Source organism: Choloepus didactylus, chromosome 3, assembly GCF_015220235.1.
Source record: "Choloepus didactylus isolate mChoDid1 chromosome 3, mChoDid1.pri, whole genome shotgun sequence".
In the NCBI taxonomy this organism is placed as follows: Eukaryota; Metazoa; Chordata; class Mammalia; order Pilosa; family Megalonychidae; genus Choloepus; species Choloepus didactylus.
This window is the reverse complement of record NC_051309.1, coordinates 126,468,206-126,476,440: the sequence shown is the minus strand read 5'-3', so window position 1 is coordinate 126,476,440 and position 8,235 is coordinate 126,468,206. Positions and strand designations below refer to the sequence as shown.

General features: G+C 33.5%; 1 pseudogene; it reads right to left on the bottom strand.

Annotated features, from left to right (window-relative positions):
* Nucleotides 1-202: 202 nt before the first annotated feature.
* On the bottom strand, nt 203-7,209 carry LOC119530412 (annotated as a pseudogene).
* Nucleotides 7,210-8,235: the final 1,026 nt, after the last annotated feature.

The following is an 8,235-nucleotide window of genomic DNA, read 5'->3' as shown; positions in this document are numbered from 1 at the left end:
CAATACAGAGAGAAACATTTTAATTGGAGCAGATGGGGAAACCACTTCTTAAACCCAACTCATAGAATGCATCAGTAGCAGTTACTTTTTGGCAAACCTCAAATGCAGAATCCAAAAATTCCCATTTACACTCAAGAAAGCAGGCAGCACTGAGGATGGTTAGGACACAACACAGCAATCATTGGGATGTAAGCTAATTTAGCTATGGGCTCTCAGGCATTTGCTGTTTATTAAAAAAATGACCATCCAAAAAGAGAGATGTTGGTGTGCTCAAAGCAGATTGCTTCTCCTTCCCCATTACAATTAATCTTTTCATTAATTTCTTATTACTCTTCAACCATTCAGGGCACAACACATTATCTTCTATATCTGCAGATGGGAAAGTGCAGGCTGGTAACAGAAAGAGAAAGACTACCCTCTTGGGAGTGTCAGGTGCCCAGGCCTGCCCTAATGGAACTGCAGGCGAACCCAACCCTTAGGATCTGCAGGGAGAACTCTGCCATGGACCACACACCTTCTGACACCAGAGGCTTGCAGCAAAAAGTCTCAACAGAAGTAGGAATAGGATATGAATTCAGTTTTAGGCTTAGTTGCTCTTGCAGCAATTCTTGTCCATGATGCCAATATTGCCGCCTGAGCTGAAGTTATCACTCCAACTCTGTTAGTCATTTCTTCTCTCTCCCTTCTCTTACAACTTTTCTGATACTTTGATGACTTGGTCACTATCTTGCATTTCTTCAAACATGACTGAGCCTTGGCCTCCCATGTTGTGTCAGGAATATACTCTTTTTGCTCAGGGTAAACATTATGTTGGAGCCTCAGATATAACTTTATTTTTGGGCCATCAGTACTCAAATGAAAATGTTGGCACTACTTCCACAAAGTGTCCTGGTATACCTTATTAATTGGAGGCAAAATTGTCAGCAAAGGAAGCATTGGTATTTTAGGTTTTGAGCAAGGTTTGAATTGCTCATTTGTTTGAGGAGGATGAAAGTGGTAAACTGCAGTCTAGTATCCTTGATTCTTGAAGATGATTGTACAACTATATAGCTTATATGGTGTGACCATGTGACTGTGAAAACCTTGTGGCTTGCACTCCCTTCATCCAGTGCATGGACAGATGAGTAGAAAAATGGGGACAAAAAGCAAATGAATAATGGGGAGGTGGTAGGGTGGAGGGATATGGGATGCCTGGGGTGTTCTCTCCTACCCTACTTTTATTTTTATTTTTATCTTTCAGAGCAATGAAAATGCTCAAAAACCAATTGTTGTTGATGAATTCACATCTACCTGAAGATATTGTGAACAACTGATTGCATGCACTGGATGACTATATAGTTTGTGGCCATATCTCAACAAAACTGCATAAAAAAAGTAAGGCAGAACATTGTGGCTAACAAATGAGAAGTATGGGAGGTTTGAGAAATTTCTATCTACAGGTAATCAAACACTCCATGAAAAAAGTGAGATTTAAGCTGCCATATGTTCAGAAAGTTGGAAAGAAAAATCTTATTTTTTCTGGCCTTTCCAGAGGTGTAGGGTTAGGAAATTGAGCAATCCTTTTCATCATACTTTTATCCTTTTTCCTAGACTTCTTTGGTTTAACTCATGCAGTTGAAGTACTTGGTTGCATTTCATGCACCTCTTGAGTTTTTTTTTTTTTTTTTTTTTTTAGTTTCAGCCATTCTGATAGGTATGTAGTGGTATCATATTGTGGTCTTAATTTGAAATTCCCTAATGAGGTTGAGAATCTCCTCATATGTTTACATGTCATATATTTATATGTCTTCTTTTGTGATATATCTTTCCATATTTTGTCCAGTTTGGACTGTTGTTTCCTTTTTGTTGAGTGTTGCGAGTTGTCTCTACAATTTATTTAATATACGTATGCACATATATATTTATAATATTTTCTCTGTGGCCTTCCTTTTCATTCTCCTAACAGTGCTTTCTAAAGATAAATTTTTGATTTTGATAATACTTATTTTTTCAGTTTTTAAATTTGTTTATGCATTGTGCTTTGGATGTTGTATCTAGGAAATATTTCCCTAACTCAAGGACACAAAGATTTTCTCCTATACCTTCTTCCATATGTTTTGTAGTTTTAGGTTTTCCTTTAGTTTGGTGATCTATTCCAAGAAATTTTTATTTATGGCATGAGGAATGGATTGAAGTTCAGTTTTTTTTGCATACGTATATCCATTGTTCCAGAACTATTTCTTGAAAAGTTTGTCCTTTCTTCAGTGAATTCTCCTTTCATCTTTGCAAGAATTAAGTTGTCCTTATATGGGTGGGATTATTTTTAAACATTATTTTGTCTCATTGCTCCATTTGTTTATCCTGATGCAAATAGCCCAGTCTCTTGATTACTGTGGTCACATTGTAAATCTGAAATCAGGTAGTGTGTGTTCTCGATTGTTGTTCTTCAGTTTAGAAGTTGTTTTCAGTATTCTGAATTCTTTGCTTTTCCATATCACTTTATAGTCAGCTTGCTAATTTCTTCAGGGAAACCTGCTGGAAATTTGACTGGGATTCCACTTAATCTATTGATCAAATGGGAAATAGTGACTTAAGAATATTTAGTCTTTTGGGCCATGAACACAATACATCTCTCAATTTTCTTTAGAATATATTTGACTTATTTCATCAATATTTGTATTTTTTCATATAGATCTTAATACAGCTAGTTGAGATGTTCATGCATTCTTAAATTTTAAATATCTGAGTGACCATAATTCTATAAATAATCCAAAGTAAATATAAAATTCAAAATTATTAAAAACTGCTATTAGTTTCATTACAGTCATATATTATAACTTTATTAAAAGTTTTATATGGTTTGTAAATATTATTTCACAAATAAATTTTTAAATAAATTATACTAAATGTAATACTTGTCACTTGTGTTATTTACAATACAGAATATTTCTAGTGGGGTGATTTTGTTGAATCCTTTTATTATAATGTCATTTTAAATTGCATATTTTAAATAAGATGAACAAAAATTTGCTGAAGGCATGCTTAAAAATCTGGTGTCAGTTCAAATTTTACTAAATGAAAAGCCACATAGCTCCACTTTTACAATATTTATAATTTGATGCATAATATTTATTTCAATTTTCTATGAGTTATTGGAAAAAATTAAGAACATAATTTTATTGGTTTTAAGTTGATTGTTCTTTAAATTCTTAAAAGAAAAAATCTTAATTATATTGAGATTTTAGTTTCTGAAAAATAATGATTAAATTGAGGTAATGTCTGTGTGACCTGTGGAATTTAACAGAATCTTTGCATGCTGACACCTATTTTGAAAATACATTTTATAACAACATTAAGAAAAACCTGAAAGCTATTTAGATAAGTCAGCATTAACTGGAACAAGATTTGAATGTTCAGGGAGGATACCAGAGCTTTGCATCTGTGTGTGTGTGTGTGCAAAAGTTAATTCATGTGTGTCCAAAAGCACCTCAATTTTACCTTAGCTATTATATACATTAGAGGAAATAATCTGTCTTCATGCTCAGTCTCTAATACACTTGTGTTATAACCTTTGCTATTTCTTCTTTCATGAATGAACTTTGCTTAATTTGCATATCTATACGTCAACCATCATTCAAATCCCCATTCAAAACTTCCACCACTATAAGGACCTATCTCTTCTCCTAAATGGAAAATTACCTCTTTATTCCCTGAACCTTTCCAGTTATTGCAAAAGTAAGACATAATCTTTCAAAAACTCTATTTTCATTTTTTAAATATTTCTCCTATTAATACTTCCTTATCTTTAAAAAACTACATCTTCTTGCCAGCCATTTAGAAAAACAAACATAGCACAAGTCATCAACTATGGACCATGCAGAAACATGGAATTGAGAATTGGCATCCGGCTGTGTTTTTAGAGCATGCTTTGTTTTCTGGCTTAATCAGCTGTTATGGCTGCAAGTCCTGTGTCATTTTTTTGCACCAGGCAAAAGTCATAGCAACTCTGCAAGTTAAGAACTTTTGGGAAGCTCTTTTCTCTAAAGGGATAAATATAACATCTTTAAAATCTGTTCATGAGTCAAGAATAAATTTATATATATGATAGGACCAGAGTAGAAGAGCACTTGGATTGAGGAGCTAATTATAGGTGAAGTGAAGAAATATTAATAGAAATAAATGTGAAGCAGCACCATTTCTTCTTTTTGTTAGCTCCAGAAAGTATATATATGATATCTAAGCAGACACAATATCGAACTTAAGGAAAAGGAAGATTGTGTTAGTAAGGTGAGAAGCTAAAACTAAATTTTCAAGTTTCTATATAATTTAATTTTCTTCATCAGAATGAGAGATATGAAATACATTTTAGTCAGAATATTTTGTATGTTGTTCACTTGTTTATAGAGTTCCTTCTCTATGGTAAGTAATGAATGAGTAGGCTAAGGAAGGAAGAAATTAACAAACAAGAGGATGAAGGAAAAACAAAGACAACTAAATTTACCTTATCAGGGTTCCTTTGCTGACATGAGCAAATGGATCTTACTATTCTAAAACATGGTTTCCTAAAGAATAAACTATACAAGTCAAAATTACCAGGTGGTGTAAAATAAATTTTGAAATGATTCAAGGTTTTTCTGAAACTTTTCCAACAACATATTGCAGGTGTTTTAATAGAGAAAATGTGTCCACCTGTGAATGTTTACACACAGAAACTGTATCAACAGATCCACAGATTAAAAACAGCTTGACTTTCAGCAGGCTCCTATTATGTGCACAAGCATATGTGATTAATTTTATTTACAGTAGTTTATTACTGTGTGTATTTATTCATGAATAAAACAATGCAGAATATATGGACACAGCTGTCTGTGATTTAGCATTCAAGACATTTGGACCATTGAATAAGCTATTATGTTCTTTTAAAAAAGAATTTTATGAAAGTTATTGACAGCCTAAAGCTCTAAATGTCACTGCTGATTGGTTTTTGTGCCAAATTTCCCATTCATGAGAAATATTACCAATTGCTATGATAACTGCAGCCAGTTTTTCATTGAAATATTGGAATGGTGCTTTCCAAAGCCCAGAGATAAATATATTTTTTTGGTTTTTGTTTTTTTGTATAAAATGTACAGAATAAGAAGGAGCAGTAAACCCTTAGAAGATATTTTATTTCCATGAGCCTATTCTCTGTCTTTACATTAAAACTATCAAGAGAGATTGTAATAGCTACTGGCACAGAAGTCTATCAATCAAATCAAAGATCTGGTGTGGGTGGGTCATTAATCTTTTTTTTGTGTATTTATGTTTTCACATTTCCTTAGGTAATGCCTATGTACAGCCAGAGTTGAGAAGTTCTGCTCTACTAAGAGACTGTAGGAATCATATTGAGAAAAAAATAAAGAACATTTAAATATCAAATGTCAAATATTTAATAAAAATAAACAATTGAGATCCAAGCTGGGCATAAACCTTAGGAAATGACAAGAATATTATAGAAAGATACCAAATTAAATATGTTTTAAATTAAAAAGTAGGTTTTAATAAGAAGAAAATATTTACCTAAGAGTTTAAAAAAATCTTGTTTGAATTCCCACAGCAGACCAATTTTGGCAGTAGAAAGGAAAAGAGAGTGATTATAGGGAAAAAAGAAAGAATGATAAAAATACCTGTAAGTTATTTATAAATTATATTGCAAGTCAGGTTAATAATGACTAGCAAAATAAAATATTTAATGATATTGCGCATGTTTCTATTTCCATTCTAGCTGAAGTATTATTAGAGGGGACAGCTCTTTTAAGGCTCTTAGTCAACCTGTAATGCAGAATTTAGAGGTCCACTAAAAGTTCCTTTCTCATCATCTAGCTAACTGTATCTTCCTACCCTATAACTATTACTGGGTATGTCCAGCAGTGTAACCCTCCCAACTTCACATGGCGGTACGAACTTCTTCCTTTCTCACTTAACATTCTGTGGTATTATGACACAAAGACCACACAAAATTAATGAAGGTGTTCTTAAATCATTGGCATGCCCAATGACTGTTCAGAAATTGCACCTGTGCAGCATGAAATATAAAGAAGTTTGCTACTCAAAGCATGGTCCAGGGACCAGCATTGGCATCACCTAGGAATTTGTTAGCATAGCAGTATCATGAGTTCTACCTTTGATCTGCTGAATCAGAATCTTTAAACAAGGTTCACAGGTCATTTGTATACAAATTAAAGTTTGAGAAACATTGATATAGTACACTTGTGTTGAGTTTTGTTGTAAAATCAGCTTCACCATCATACTAAACCATCATGCTATGCTATCAGGTTTTAAGTACCTTCTCAAAAATGTTCACCCCACTCTACTATTCATTAATATATTGCAAACACCACTGCTCCTACTTGCTTGCTTTCCAAATGCCATGCAGTGTGCCAAGCTACAGAGCTCTTTACTGCCAGTCTCTTGAATATGCCTGTCATCATTATTGCCTGCTACTGCCGATCAGTGGAAAGAAGTGACACATTATGAGATCATCTTTATAGGCCTTATTTAAACGTTGTGAGTTGTGAATATCCACCAGTCTCCAAGAGAAAGTCATCTGAATCTGCAATGCTTCACTTTCTTATTTTACTCCATTACCGAACTCCCTTTCAAATCATTTTTAGTACTTGTACTCCCATTCTTCTTTGTTCTTCCTCTTCTCTTATCTAATACTCCTCTTTATTCTCCCCAAATTATTGACATTTCTATTTTGAATTTCTGCTGCACAATTTTAAAACTCTTCTATACTCTCAACTCCTCTATGAATTTGCTCTTCAAGTTCCCATCTAAATTGAAATATGTCCTGCCTCTCTGGAATTTCCTTCCTGTGCAATATTCTCAAGTGAGATGAGGATGATTTTTTTTCAATATCTCACATACCCTGGTTCAAGAGTTGGTGTCTGCTTGCTTCTCCCTGAAAATATCAGATCACCACTATTCTGTATTTTGAAACAAATACTAGTCTCTTGACACATATAAAATTTTACTTGTATCACAATCTAGATTTTCTTACTGTTGTTATCTAACCATTTCTTTAAAACTTTCTGACCTTCAATGAAAAATTTGGAACCTGGCCTAGTCTTCTTCCCAATTTTATGTCTTAACATCATCTAGAATGACTTTAGTAGCAACACGGGCAACCTAGCAAACATCAAAACCACTTAATACCTTGTCTTTCCCAACTCCAAGAACGTTCTCCATTGGGACTTAAACTCCCTTGTTCATGTTCTGATTTTGAATATAGGATTTCTCACTCTCAAACTCAATATTCTAGCCTTTTACGTTTCTTACACAGATATTACAAAAACCAACTGCTCTTTGACTTCAATGACACCTCTGTACAATACATGCATTCGAGTTGTATATGTCCATTGGTCCTTCCTTTAATCATCTCCCTTATTGTTCAGCTAAATTATGTGTTCCTTGCTTTAACACCCCATCTTACTGACATCTGGTATTCCTGATCTGCTGGATTAATTTAGGAATCATTAGCTTATAGATCTTAGGTAAAGTCATGGAACTATATGAAAGAGAAAAGCAATTGAAACCCTCTTGATTTAATTTCTACAATTATCTCACTCAATATGGCATACAAAGCTACTATGTGCTTGATGCTGTGCTAGGCAGTTTATCATCTGTTTTAATTTTCAGCAACTTTATAAGGTAGAATTTGTTAATCCCACTGAACAAATGTATATATGCAGGTTTACATAGGTTAAGTAAACTTCCCATATTTGTATAGGTATTAGTGGAAGAGAAAGTTTGGGACCTCAGATTGTATAGGTTAAAAACAGAATATTTTATGCAAATTTTACTTTCCCCCCGCATGATGGCATATGTAAATGTAGTCTTTGAAATAAGGGACATCAAGTTAAAAATATCAGCTTTTAAACAGAGGAATCAATACTTAGTACCATCCCTTACTGTACTGCTTTCCTACCATGGTCTTGGGACAGTTTGTCATCACAAAGAGGCTCTCTCTTTCAACAATGTATGCACATTTGAAATGAGCGAAAATTCAATGTGTTTCTTCTACCTGAAAGCCATGTTAGAAGTGAGAACTTAGTTTAGACTAACTCAGAGGGGATATGTATGGTCTTATTAAAAATTTGCTTGTCTGGTTTATTCTATTTGGAGAGACAAAACAAACTAATATTCCATTAAATTATTGCATGACCAAGTCTCAGTAAAAAATAAAACATATTTCTGAGTCATTTTGTATTTTAA